Source organism: Ranitomeya variabilis, chromosome 3, assembly GCF_051348905.1.
Source record: "Ranitomeya variabilis isolate aRanVar5 chromosome 3, aRanVar5.hap1, whole genome shotgun sequence".
Taxonomy (NCBI): Eukaryota; Metazoa; Chordata; class Amphibia; order Anura; family Dendrobatidae; genus Ranitomeya; species Ranitomeya variabilis.
Window position 1 is genome coordinate 657,990,446 of NC_135234.1, and position 15,235 is coordinate 658,005,680.

The 15,235-nt window shown below is 46.9% G+C and overlaps 1 protein-coding gene across 2 annotated transcripts in view; it reads right to left on the reverse strand.

Annotated features, from left to right (window-relative positions):
* Positions 1-15,024, reverse strand: part of SLC11A2 (solute carrier family 11 member 2) — a 75,778-nt gene extending 60,754 nt beyond the window's left edge. The window contains exon 1 of one of the 2 annotated variants that reach the window (XM_077297803.1): positions 14,847-14,931. The gene's annotated coding sequence lies outside the window, so the exon portion shown is untranslated. Of the gene's footprint in view, positions 1-14,846 lie in introns of both variants that reach the window. The other variant, XM_077297802.1, reaches the window with a different exon arrangement.
* Between the last annotated feature and the right edge of the window lie 211 nt (positions 15,025-15,235).

Here is a 15,235-nt window from a genome sequence, read left to right on the forward strand (position 1 = left end):
AGTAAACCTTTTCATATCCCTTTTTTTTTTGCATATTCCTCACTACTAATGTTAGTAGAGTGTGTGTGAAAAATTTGGTGGCTCTAGCTGTTAAAATAAAGAGTTAAATCGCGGAATAAACTGGCATGGGCTCCAGCGCAATTTTCTCCGCCAGAGTGGGAAAGCCAGTGACTGAGGGCAGATATTAATAGCCTAGAGAGGGTCCATGGTTATTGGCCCCCCCTGGCTAAAAACACCTACCCCAGCCACCCCAGAAAAGGCACATCTGGAAGATGCGCCTATTCTGGCACTTGGCCACTCTCTTCCCACTCCCGTGTAGCGGTGGGATATCGGGTAATAAAGGGTTAATGCCACCTTGCTATTGTAAGGTGACATTAAGCCTGGTTAGTAATGGAGAGATGTCAATAAGACACCTATCCATTATTAATCCAATAGTAGTAAATGGTTAATAAAACACAAACATTAGGAAAAAAGTATTTTAATGAAATAAAGACACAGGGTGTTGTAATAGTTTATTATACTCTTAATCCAAATGATGACCCTCCTTCTGTAAAAAAGGAAAAATAAAAAAAAAACAATATCCCATACCTTTCCGCCGTTACAGTCATGTCCCGCGATGTAAACCCATCTGAAGGGGTTAAATAATTTTACGAGCAGGAGCCTGCTAATGCAGCTGTGCTCCTGACTGCAAAATCTGGGGAATGAATTGAAAGCAGGGGAACGTAGCTACCTAGACTTGCGGTGCTGCGCCCCCTGCTGGCATAACCTCATATGTAGTACTCAAGCGTGAGAAAATATTCATAAAAATTCCCCTCAGTCACTGACTTTCCCACTCTGGCGGAGAAAATTGCGCGGGAGCCCACGCCAGTTTTTTCCGCGATTTAACTCTTTATTTTAACAGCTAGAGCCACCAAATCTTGCGCACACACACACACACACACACACACACACACACTACTAACAGTAGTGAGGAATATGCAAAAAAAAAAAAAAAAAAGGGATATGAGAAGGTTTACTGTATGTAAACCATTGTCTCATATCATGTCGGGTTTGGGAAGGAGATAGCAAAAGCCGGCAATTGAATTACCGGCTTTTCTGCTATCTAGCGCTGTATGAAAATATAATAATTTTATCTGTTCTATTCTAACCTGTCGGTGTGATTTTACTGTACACCGCACTGAATTACCGGCTTTTCTCTACAACACCTCTGCGTATTTCTTGCAAGTCACACTGATGGTCCGTGTGTAATCCATATTTTTCTCGCCCCCATAGACTTTCATTGGCAGATTTTTTGCGCAATACGCTGACAAAGGCAGCAAGCTGCGATTTTCTACGCTCGTAAAATACGGCTGAGAAATATACGGCAGATAGGAGCTTCCCCATAGAAAATCATTGGTCCGTGTGCAATGCGTAGTTTTTGCGCCTCTCATACGTCCGTAAAACTCTCTAGTGTGACCCCGGCCTTACTGGAAAACGCACAAGAACAAATATTAAGGAGCAGGTGTAATAGCTGTGCTAAAGCTAAGCTGAACGGAGGTTATCATTTTAGCAATATGGGTTTCCTGGGTAATAGAATATTAGAGTGTAAAACAGAACAAGAGTATAATACAGAAACATTTACCCTCAGTAATGAATATTATTAGAGGAGTTTCCCAGAGCGGACCGCACTCCCTTCACTGCCCACCCCGGAACAGTGCTGTCCATACACTTGTGGCTGTGCCAGGTACTGCAGCTCACTCCCTGACCAGGACTGAGCTCCCGGGAGCTTGTGTGCCAGAAACAACCACAACCTGCTGTGCCCAAGAAACCTGATGTGAGATTGCATACTGCTTTTTTATGTGTCGTACAGAAGGTGACATCCATGGACAACCACGACCACCTCCCATTTAGTCACTGACACCTTCTTATGTAGAATGGAGCATATTGTGGATACAACTGAACCAAAACTGTAAGATGAATTTGTATTGTCCAGAATATAGACGTGTAAATTACAGTCAGGTTACACTTCCTACCTTTTCTATGAAGGATTGCCCTTATACACCTCTACTTTTATTTACCTCCATGTTTATGAAAAGGCTCATCTATATGTACCATTTATCAAACGATAATTAGCAGTGTAACTGGACCACATGTCATGTATAAAAATGGATGCTGTTTTTTCTGCCCAAATCCTATAGAATAAGGGTTTTTTCTTAAAAAGTTATTTCTGTCTTCATAAAAATGTACTGTCAGATAGTGCTTGGAAATAATAAGCAGAAAAATATAAAATTGCTTGTAACATTTTCAGCCGTTCTTGAGGTATTAGCACATTTTCTTTTGCTTACAGCTCGTTGCCTTGGAGACCGACCAGTGATTCTAGTTAGCGGAACACGTGCAGTTTTCTATTAAGTATGTAAGCGCTGTTTTATAGCTGGCCAGCTTCAGCAGCAGGGCGCTTACAAGCTAGACGGCAGCAGTGGTCGGTCTCCTTAGCAATAATTCTGTAAACAAAAGAGAAGGGAATATCTCAAGAACGGCTCCAAATTCTCACAAGTAAATTGGAAAAGTTCTTGTTTTTACAAACATCAATCAACAAAATCCATCTATGAAGACGGGAATAATACTAACGACCTGAATTGTATTAGTCACAAGGCAATGCCTGCACCTCTCTTGTTCTGAGTTACGCAGAAATGATAATGACTGATTGTTATGGGAAAGGAAACTGGAACCTAAGGCTATGTGCACACGACAGGATTTTGTCAGGATTTTGTCAGGATTTTGTCAGGATTTGTAGCCAAAACCAGGAGTGGAACAATGAGGAAAAGTATAATAGAAACATATGCACCAATTCTGCATTTATCACCCACTCCTGGTTTTGGCTACAAAACCTGATGAAAAAGCCTGACAAACTCCTGACAAAATCCTGACGTGTGCACATAGCCTTAAAATCACTTTCTATTATATAATAATGACATTCAGCTGTGGTGAACAGCAGGCGCTGGTGAAGTGCTCGTCACCACGTCCCGTCACTCCATAGAGACCCCTGTATTAGTAAAGAATGGTACATGGCATAATGCAGGTTAGTGATTAACATTCTCGAGGGAGGAGAAAGCTAAATAATCCTCTTACCCTGCACTTTCCTGTTTTATAAAATTGCAAAATGTGCCAATGACTTAGATGTTTACCAATCAAGCAGAAAGCACTTCCTTAAAGTAACAGACAGCAATATACACAGCACCTGCAACAGGGGGAATCGTAGAGATAGCGGGATCAAATCGCAGGAGTCCGGTCCATTAGCCGGGTCAGTGGTCTGTGACCACTGGACGGGAGCCCTGCGAGTCTCCGCGTACCTCCTGCCATTCCCAGTCCTTCTTTTGATTACCGGGATGGTACAACATCATATTGTGCGGCAATGAGGACGTCGCTAAGCCTGGCTAATCAAAGGAACAACCGGGGAGGTAAGTGGAGACCCGTAGGGCTCCCGTCCAGTGGTCATGATTACTGACCCGGCTGGTGGACCGTCATCCTTGCTATCATTCTCCCATCTCTACTAGATCAGCAAGAGTTGACTGCGTGCATCTATTAACAGGTACGTGTCCACACAAGATCATATCTACTATATAAGGAACTACATCACCTGCTAATCCAGATACAGGACTGAAAGAAATCTTACTGAGGTCCAGGAGCCAGAAATGGCATATGCGGGAAATACAAGAGTAACAGCCACTTTTACATTTTTTTTCCCACCAATAAGATCAATAGTACGCATGAAAATAAAAGACTTTGTAATATATCGTATCAGAGAAATCTGCTTCTTTCTCCTCCAGGACTGATCATTCATTCTCAGTTTATGGGTAAAATCTGTCTTCAGTGAAGACAAACTCCCTATTACAGAGGTAAGAGATGACAGTCGGTGCTCATAATGTTCTATGGAGAACAATGTGTCACCCCTAGCTCCTCCCTCCATAGAATCTTAGAAGCACCAACTGCCACCTCTGTAATGAGAACATCTATCTTCAGTGACGACAGAATTCACCCATGAATTGAGAGTGAACAGTCAGGGCGGAGAAGAGAAAGAAGCAGGTTTCTCTGATGAAATATTACAAAGTTGCTTATTTTCATGAATAAAATAAATTTCTCAAATATAAATTAAAGCCTGATTGAATGTTATGAGTTCTGTATGGAGTTTCTACAATCAATCAATCATTCAGCAAATTCAGCATGTATTGAGATCCTGGTTTCAGCACAGTATTTGCCCCAAGTCCAAAACAGTCACGCTGTCTGCTGCCTCTGCCATACCCTGCAGCCATGATACTGGTAAAATACCACCACCACTGTAGTCGCAGAAATGCCGCACACATCATCACACCCTGCAAAGCGCTAAATTATTATTATTTTTTTTTTTTTAAACCCACACTTATCTAGGATGTCTACGAATGCAGAGTGCAGAATGTTGTACTGCAGTTCCCAGGATTTCATACGGTAACACTGCTGCACAGAAACAATACGGGCCATCTGCACATCACATGTACAGCTGCAGAAATATCGCTGTACGGCCATGTGCGCACAGTATTTTGAGGTGGTTAAAAAAAAATGACATGTTTTCTAGTAGAACCACTTCAGGGATCACGCATTCTTGGAGAGTTTTTGAAGGCGTTTTCTGGTTTCTTAGGCTACGTTAACATTTGCGTTGTGCGCCGCAGCGTCGGCGCAGAAACGCACAACGCAAACAAAAACGCAGCAAAACGCATGCACAACGCTGCGTTTTGCGCTGCATGCGTCCTTTTTTTCATTGATTTTGGACGCAGCAAAAATGCAACTTGCTGCGTCCTCTGCGCCCGGACGCAGGCGCCGCAGGGACGCATGCAGCGCAAAACGCAAGTGCGACGCATGTCCATGCGCCCCCATGTTAAATATAGGGGCGCATGACGCATGCGGCGACGCTGCTGCGCCCGACGCTGCGGCGCCGACCGCAAATGTGAACGTAGACTAACGTGTTTTTTTAAGCATATTTCAATACCGTAATTTTTGCCAGTCTTGATTAAACAGGGCCTAGTTTGGAGCATTTTCTATCACAGGAGGCTTCATAAAAGTGACACGCACAAGTGGAAGAAAAATGCGCAAAAGACTGAACATATGACCCAGCAAAGTGGGTTTACAATAGAAATAAGCAGGGTAAGTCTTTCAAAAGTTTTTTTGAGCAATTTCTAAGGCAGGATGTGTGCACATACCCTTGTAGTAAAAAAAAAAAAAAAAAAAAAAGAAGGGAAAAAGGATCAGATTAATTATGACCTAGGCTGGAAACTGCGCCAGAGACCAAGGGACTGCGCCATAGCGTTTGACACAGGAGGCTGCCAGGATGGACGACGAGATACAGTTGGGTCCAGATATATTTGGACAGTGATCGAATCTTCACGATTTCAGCTCTGCAAGGACATTATTTTATGTAGACTTTAAGGTTTACTTAACCCCTTAGTGACTGGGCTAAATGTTTGACATCTGACAAGTCTCCCTTTATGTGGTAATAGCTCTGGAACGCTTCAACAGATTATTATTATTATTTATTATTATTTTTTCCATGACGCTTTACATGTGAGGAGGGGTATACATAATAAAAACAAGTACAATAATCTTGAACAATACAAGTCACAACTGGAACAGGAGGAGAGAGGACCCTGCCCGCGAGGGCTCACAATCTACAAGGGATGGGTGAGAATACAGTAGGTGAGGATAGAGCTGGTCATGCAGTGGTTTGGTGGATCGGTGGTTACTGCAGGTTGTAGGCTTGTCGGAAGAGGTGGGTCTTCAGGTTCTTTTTGAAGGTTTCGATGGTAGGTGAGTCTGATATGTTGTGGTAGAGAGTTCCAGAGTAGGGGGGATACGTGAGAGAAATCTTGTATCCCAGTGATATCATATCACAATGCCCAAACTGGCCAGCGGCTCTACTGACCCGAGTGTACAAGCATGTATTTCTATACTGCTGTCACACGTGGGTCAGGAGAGCCGTCGGCGATCATCACTCGTGTTATACGGCTGTCTGACTATGCCCTTGGGATATGAATACCATCAAATTAAAGCTGCACTTTAAGCCCATGTTTATTATATACCTATATCTTGAATAGGTTTTGGTAAACAGCTAGAATTCCAAAACCTGTGACACTGTCCAAATAATTCTGGACCTTACTGTATTTTACTGTATTACAGTTGGCCAAAAAAAAGGATAAAAATATTAGCAATTGTCAAAAATCAGATACTACTGTAATTTTCCTCCATTACATATGCGGTTGTTAGCGCAAGGAATGCGACAAAAAAACGCATTACTATCTATGGGAACGCATACGTACACATGTCTTTGCGTACGCATGCGTTTGATGCGCTTGCGTACTTCGGACTGCGCATGCCCATTAAAAACACACCCTCCTGGAAATATCAAATGCATGCGCATAAAAAGCGCAGAAACATGTAAAAACGCATGCAAACGCTGCGTCAGCAATGCATGTGACTGAAGGTGTGGCATCCTTCATCCCTGCACCTTAGGCTGTGTTCACATTTCAAATTGTCAGTTTTGTTAGAAACAAAAAATGGAATTCATGTGCAAAACTGATACAAATGGAAGCCGAAGGACCCCAGAGAGTTATGGGATCCATTTTGTCTGCTTGTGTGACCGCATACAGTAGAAGGTGCGGCCAGGACAGGAAGCAGCGACAGCCAACGAGGGAAGCGGGTGAGTATTTTCAGAACAGCGGGGGGGCGCACAGGGGGTGGGGGGGCGCACAGGGGGTGGGAGGGCGGGGGACAGATAGATCTTTCTTTTAAACACTATTATTCATATCTTCTATGCAGCAAACGCTGCTGCAGGGAAGATATGAATGGCGGCTTCAGCACCATGTGGGGGGGACAGCACTTACTGTAGCGCTGTCTCCTGCACGCCACAGGGACTGCACACGGAGACCGTCCGTGTGTGGTCCGTCTTTTACACGGACCCATTGACTTTAATGGGTGCTCCCACGAACACTGACATGTCTCCGTGTTTGGCACACGGAGACACGGTCCGCAAAAAATCAATGACATCTGCACAGATGCATTGATTTTTATGGGTCTACGTGTGTCAGTGTCTCCGGTACGTGAGGAAACTGTCACCTCACGTACCGGAGCCACTGACGTGTGAAACCGGCCTAAGGTGCAGGGATGAAGGATGCCACACCTTCAGTCACATGCATTGCTGACATCTTAAATAAAGAAATAAGAAACAATGAAGCTCCTTAGAAGAGGTTAGAAGAGGCTAATTCACCATTATCACACAAGCTCTGGCACATGCTGGCTGTGTAACCTGCCCTCGTGATACATTCCCAAGTTATGTATGAAGTTTGCACATTGATGTGCCGGATTTCCACATTACAAAGTGTTTTATGAATAGGTCAAACAATCCGCGGTTTCTCTAACTCCCATTCATTCCAAAGAGGCCGGCTGAGCGAGGATCCCACAGGCCTTCAATGTGAAAAACCCAGAATAAACAGCAGCAGTGTACGGCCAGTCATACATATAGGACAGCCCAAGATTTCCTCCGATCACCCAAGGATGTGTATGTCTATGGGTAGAGGAGAAGACCTCCTGCACCTCCGATCAGGAAGATGACGTGTCAGATGTGCTGAAACCCAAAGCTTGATCCATCCAACATCAGAAGTAGGAGAACAGTAGGATCAAGTATAGAGATCACCAAAAGCCACATTGGCATTTCATTTTCCCTGTATGACGAGGAGCTGCCCCATCCACAGACTCATTATCTCCTCCTGACAGTAGATCTCCTGCCGGATCACCAAATATTCACTTTATCTGTGACCTGCAAGAAGTAACTGAATGTCTTCCTCCCAGACAGCAAAGATTAGGTAAGGAACAGCTGACACTAAAGGCCCCGGCACACATAGCGATTTACCAACGATCACGACCAGCGATACGACCTGGCCGTGATCGTTGGTAAGTCGCTGTGTGGTCGCTGGGGAGCTGTCACACAGACAGCTCTCTCCAGCGACCAACGATCAGGGGAACGACTTCGGCATCGTTGAAACTGTCTTCAACGATGCCGAAGTCCCCCTGCAGCACCCGGGTAACCAGGGTAAACATCGGGTTACTAAGCGCAGGGCCGCGCTTAGTAACCCGATGTTTACCCTGGTTACCAAAAAAAACAAACAGTACATACTCACCATCTGATGTCCGTCAGGTCCCTTGCCGTCTGCTTCCTGCTCTGACTGAGTGCCGCCGTACAGTGAGAGCAGAGCGCAGCGGTGACGTCACTGCTGTGCTGTGCTCTCACTGTACGGCGGCACTCAGTCAGAGCAGGAAGCAGACGGCAAGGGACCTGACGGACATCAGATGGTGAGTATGTACTGTTTGTTTTTTTTTTACATTTACGCTGGTAACCAGGGTAAAACATCGGGTTACTAAGCGCGGCCCTGCGCTTAGTAACCCGATGTTTACCCTGGTTACCAGTGAAGACATCGCTGGATCGGTGTCACACACACCGATTCAGCGATGTCAGCGGGACCTCAACGACCAAAAAACGGCCCAGGCCATTCCTACACGACCAGCGATCTCACAGCAGGGGCCTGGTCGCTGGTACGTGTCACACATAGCGAGATCGCTACTGAGGTCGCTGTTGCGTCACAAAACTTGTGACTCAGCAGCGATCTCGCTAGCGATCTCGCTATGTGTGACGGGGCCTTTAGGAGCCATCCAAACAAGCTAATCCTCCCAAACCCTCTCCCCACACTTCGACTAGACAAATCTACGGGTTCTCAGTGGGGAGCAGGGTAGTAGGCTGTGTTCACATGTCCACTTGAAATGGATCTAGTGCTAAGCACAACAGACGTGGTCTACCGTTTTCCAGCCGTCTTCGGTTTCACTTGTCACTGATCCATGTCTTACTAGAGGCGTCTCTGAACACCTTTAATAGTCTAAGCATGTGCAGTGCTAGAAAACAGACGACCGTACGTTATTATCAGTGTCCCATAGCCTTCAATGTTAAATAAAACCTGATCCAGTTAGTGTCCGGTTTTTTGGGTGAGGTTTGAACAGAAAAATATTGTGTAGATTACATTTTTGGTTCCTGCTAAAAAACGTATAGCAAACAACTCACAACACTTCCGTTCCCATTCAAATAAATGGATCTTGTTTGTGTATTTTATTTCTATTTATTTGAATCTAAAACGGATATAAAAATAGAAATAACCACTGACCGTGTGAACACAGCCTAAACCGCTGCCAGACACCTAAAGTGGCATATCCCCCATCATTATAAAGATCAGGTATGTTGAAATCAAACATGTCCAACTCTTCTTTCCGACACAACATCTGAAGTTGGACTAGAACTAGATCACCCTCATATTACATTAGAAATTCTCCAAGAAATCTAAAATTTGACTGTAGTTCAGCACATACTTAGGGCTATAAAAACCATTCATAAAGGCCAGAAAATAATCTCCATAGGAAGACTGCGAACAAGTAGACGACCTTGTGTCGCCCTTTACTATACAATATTGCAATATCTCTGCACCCAGTACTTCAGAGCACGTTACTACTCCTGATGTGACTGCGACTACTCGCTTTGTTTCTTTATGGCGACTCTTCATGTGTTTATACCTAGAAAAACTTAAAGCAAATTTGGTAACAGTAAACTATAGTAATAAATGGCTCCTCATAGGTGTGCTGTTATCTGTAGTGCAAATACAGAGCGGTTATCGGTTGTGCAAATACACATATAATGACCTGCCCGATAATCCAGGACCTGGGCTGAAAGTGGTGGCCAAGTACTGACGTCAGCAAGAAAATGGGATTTACTCCATAGCAAAAAAAAGTTAAAGGCTTTTACAAGAAAATGATTTTAGTCCAAAGGCTTGTAGACGTAAAAAAAAAAAAAAGTGAGATGTACTGTACTCCCCTACCACGGGCCCAATGCTGCGTCTACGTCACTGTCCAGATCTCTGACAGGAATCTGTGGTGACGTCACTATTACAGCACAAGTGACCGCTGCTGCCAATCACTAAAACGGTGATGCCAAGGTAGGCGTGATATCACCATTGCAAAGATCGGGGACAGCATGAGAGTGGCAGCCCTGGGTCTGCTGTGGGAGTGTATATTCTTTTTATGAATTCTTCAGCTTTCAAGATCTCTGCTTGCTGCCATTCAATGCGGTTGTCAGTTTCCTACCAGCGATGGTCACACAAGTGATTACATCTTAGAAGACATGGCCTCGTATTCACGTCATGTAGCTGTAATCCGCTCTGCAAACAGTGAGGTTTCCTATTAACCTCTACATGACCAGCCGTTTTCGTTTTTGCTCCTTCTCATTTCAGTGACCATAATGTTTTCATTTCATTTTTTACTAATGTGACTATGAGGCGTTGTTTCACGTTTCAGCGCTGTTTAGGGCTAGATAAAAATTAATCTCAATTACAGCTAAGGCTAAGTTCACATTGCGTTAATGGGTTAACGCTAACGGACTGCGTTGCACGGCAAACATGTTGCAATTAACGCCGTGCAACGGGTCCATTAGTGCACCCATTGACAGCAATGTGATTTTTGGATGTAGCGCATCGCTAGCGCATGCCATTTTCGGCACGCGCTAGCGATGTGCCGTTCTTTTGTGACAGAGGTCCATTCCTCGCTAGCGCAGATCGGGGATCCGCGCTAGCGGAGACGCCGAACACGGACCCTAGAGAAACATTGCGTTAGCGCAATCCGCTAGCGCTATGCGCTTAACGGATTGCCCTAACGCAATGTGAACCTAGCCTAAGCAAAATGATTGGCAAGACGCTGTTGCAGTGGCCACGTCTGTAGTCAGTGGCTGCCAGACCAGAGCTCTGTGAACCCCTCCAACCTGCCGGTATCACTGATGCTTCTCATAGGAAGCCAACTGAAATCATACAGGTCGTGTTCAGCGTGGACAATAGAGGCTCGGGTGCGTCTGAAATGCGTAGCTACATTTGTGGTCATAACTGGAATCCAAATGGTTTAATAAAGTTTTCTAATTATTTATTTATATAGTACCATTAATTCCATGGTGCTGTACATGAGAAAGGGTTACGTACAGAGTTATAGATATCGTTTACAGTAAACAAATTTACAATGGCAGACTAGTACAGAGGGGAGAGGACCCTGTCCTTGTGGACTTACATTCTACGGGATAATGGGGAAGAGACAGAAGGTCGGGGTGCGGCAGCTCTGGTGGTGGTGATGAGGCGGCAGCTCGGGTGGTGATGAGGCGGCAGCTCGGGTGGTTGGTGGGGCGGCAGCTCGGGTGGTTGGTGGGGCGGCAGCTCGGGTGGTTGGTGGGGCGGCAGCTCGGGTGGTTGGTGGGGCGGCAGCTCGGGTGGTTGGTGGGGCGGCAGCTCGGGTGGTTGGTGGGGCGGCAGCTCGGGTGGTTGGTGGGGCGGCAGCTCGGGTGGTTGGTGGGGCGGCAGCTCGGGTGGTTGGTGGGGCGGCAGCTCGGGTGGTTGGTGGGGCGGCAGCTCGGGTGGTTGGTGGGGCGGCAGCTCGGGTGGTTGGTGGGGCGGCAGCTCAGGTGGTCGGTGACATGGCGGCAGCTCGGGTGGTTGGTGGGGCGGCAGAATGGTTATTACAGGCTGTAGGCTTTCTTGAAGAGATGGGTTTTCAGGTTCCGTCTGAAGGATCCGAGGGTGGTGGATAATCGGACGTGTTGAGGCATGGAATTCCAGAGGATGGGGGATATTCGGGAGAAATCTTGGAGGCGGTTGTGTGAGGAACGAATAAGTGTGGAGGAGAGTAGGAGGTCTTGGGAGGATCAGAGATTACGCGAGGGAAGATAGTGGGAGATTAGTTCAGAGATATAGGGAGGGGACAGGTTGTGGATGGCATTGTAGATCAGTGTTAGTAGTTTGAAATGGATTTGTTGGGGAATTGCAGAGGGGAGAAACAGGGGAGTAGCGAGGAGAGAGGTAGATTAGCTGGGCAGCAAAGTTGAGGGCAGACTGGAGCGGTGCAAGAGAGTTAGCGGGGAGGCCACAGAGGAGGGTGTTGCAGTAATCGAGGTGGGAGATGATGAGGGCAAGCACAAGTTTTAGTAGATTGTGGGCTGAGGAAGGGACAGATTGTGGCAATATTTTTGAGTTGGAGGCGACAGGAGGTGGCAAGAGTTTGGACGTGCGGTTTGAAGGACAGGGCAGAGTCGAGAGTTACCCCGAGGCAGCGGATTTCAGGTGCGGGAGAGAGCGTGATGCCGTTTACCATAATAGATAGATCAGGTAGGGGGAAACGTGAGATGGGGGAAAGATGATGAGTTCGGTTTTGTCTACATAGAGTTTTAGAAAGCGAGAGGTGAAGAAGGAGGATATGGCTGATAGACACTCCGGGATTCTGGAGAGCAGAGAGGTGACATCTGGGCCAGAGAGGTAGATCTGAGTGTCGTCTGCATACAGGTGGTACTGGAAGCCATGGGACTTTATGAGTTGTCCTAGGCCAAGTGTATAGATGGAAAAAAATAGGGGCCCTAGGACAGAGCCTTGAGGGACTCCAGCAGAAAGAGGGTGGGATGAGGAGGTAGTGTGGGAGGGGGAAATGCTAAAAGTGCGGTCGGAAAGGTATGAGGCAATCCAGGACAGGGCAAGGTCTTTGATGCCAAGGGAAGAAAGAATCTGTAGCAGTAGGCAGTGATTAACTGTGTCGAAAGCAGAGGACAGGTCAAGAAGGAGGAGTATGGAGAACTGTCTGTTAGCTTTGGCTGTGAGTAAGTCATTAGTAATTTTTGTCAGGGCAGTTAATAAAGTCAAGGGTTTATTTTTTTTAACCAGAAAGTGGAAACAAATATATTTTCTTACATCCAGGTAAATGCCTGCCCCTGTAACACTTGGATGACTGAGGCCCACTGTTTAGAATATGGTAAGGAAGGTCCAGACATTTTTTTTAAAGAAATTGTTTAAATGAGTTTTGTGCTTTAAAATAGTGATGGTATCTAGTGGGGATCTGACTCCAAGAACTCAACAAAGAAAGACTGAGTGAAGGACTGCAGTCCCTTTATGCACAGTGCCCCAATGTTCATGGCCTGTCTCAGTACTGCAGCTCACCCTCGTTCACTTGAATATGGCGGGGCTAACGCTGTGGATACATCCCGTGCATGGGAGAACTGTATCAGTGACATACAGGACAGCAGACAGATCATAGACCAATAAATCTGATGTGTCACCTCTCCTGAAAGAAGCCACTTGGGCAAGAATCTAGTGCAGGGCACCGGCCTCCCACCAGTGAGACATACTGACAGGTTTCTACGTGCCAGAAATTTTCAATTAAAAAGAAACCCCCGAATCAGTGTCAGCAAATTGAGATTCTGGTTTGGCTTTTATCCTAAGTCATGTGACAAGGCTCGTTAAAGGGTGGACATTGACTGTTAGGATAGCTACTTCCAATAGGAGGCACTAGAGTTCTAGTTCTCTTCCTCTCTGAAGAGACAATTTGCATATTTCCCAGAGGAGCATTGCGGCTTTAAGTCTCCTCACCTCGACATGCTTATCATGTCACTCTCCACAAGGAGAAATGATACTTCTTGGATCCCATTAAAAAGAACACACTTTACAAACGTACGGTACTTCAGTGGCGGATTACACAGTACTTGGTATTACCACCAAAAATGGAGACTTTGCACAGAGCACTGGCACAGTACCGACCCCTGGGGTCCCCCCCCCCAGATGCAGCACTGCCTCTTTGCTCCTCTGGTTTTTGTTGATTGTCAATGTGATGTCACCACTGCAACCAATCAGAGCTTAGTGGCCCTACCTAACAAGAGAGTGATTGGCTGCACAGGTGTCAATGTGATCTTACCACTGCAGTCAATCAACTAAGACCAGAGCAGCAGCAGAGAGGCAGCGCTGGACCTGGGGAGGACGAGTACATTGGTGTGGGACTTTGGAGTGAACATCTTTCAGGCAGGACGACCCTGTTACCTCTATGAACGGTTCTGCTCCCCTCCGCGCTGTTAGTTCTGTAGAATAATTCAGTGATAGGAACAAAAATCTGAAAGTAACGTCAGAAGCCACGACGGGCACAGACCTCGCTCAGCGGGCACAGACCTTGCTCAGCGGGCACAGACCTCGCTCAGCGGGCACAGACCTCGCTCAGCGGGCACAGACCTCGCTCAGCGGGCACAGACCTCGCTCAGCGGGCACAGACCTCGCTCAGCGGGCACAGACCTCACTCAGCGGGCACAGACCTCACTCAGCGGGCACAGACCTCACTCAGCGGGCACAGACCTCGCTCAGCGGGCACAGACCTCGCTCAGCGGGCACAGACCTCGCCCAGCGGGCACAGACCTCACTCAGCGGGCACAGACCTCACTCAGCGGGCACAGACCTCACTCAGCGGGCACAGACCTCACTCAGCGGGCACAGACCTTGCCCAGCGGGCACCAATCTCCCGCCGGAGGATTTGGCTGAATCTCTGCTACTGATCTTTGTGCCTCTGATCCCTGCAGCACATTCAGGGATGGATTTTTAGCAATAAAAATAAAACTGCTTGAAAAAAAACAAAAAAAACAGAGCTACAATAAACATGGATAAGAACATCCTGGCAGTGGGATTGCCCCTCAGGACAAGTAGCCACATGATCCAGCGGCTGCTCAGTGACATTACAGCAGCAAATGAGAAAACTCCGGACATGCTGGGGGTTGTAGTTCCACAACAGCTGGAGCCCTCTCTGACCCGATGATGCGGCTTTACACAGCTCAGGCTCTCGGCACAACATCTGAGGTCGGAAGCAGGACAGATGCCACCAAGCGCACGAGACAAGGGCACCGGTAATAGGCGCCTCCTCCATACAATCACCAGTGCAACCGGGAGCCACTCTCCGCCATCCCCGCTGCCTACCTGCCCCGCAGGAACACTCCAACCACCGCCGGACACTCACACGGTCACCTCGCAGCGTCCATGGCACACAGTCCGTCTGCAAATAGTCCCGCCCACAGTGACGTGTCCGGAAGGATCGGCACCACGTTACCTGAAGGAGAAGCCCTCTGCTGTCGAGCTCTGGTAGTGCAGGCAGTGACGCGGCCGGCGTCGTTGTCTAGTGCTACTGCTGCCCCTGACAGCGACATATATCTAAGCATACACGTTTCCTATTACCGTACCTTGTATTTGTTTAGTTTGATCCCCCACAACCCCCTACCACACAGAATGATCCCCCCTACTTCACAGTATGATGCCCCTACCACACAGTATGATGCCCCCTACCACACAGTATGATCCCCCTACCACAC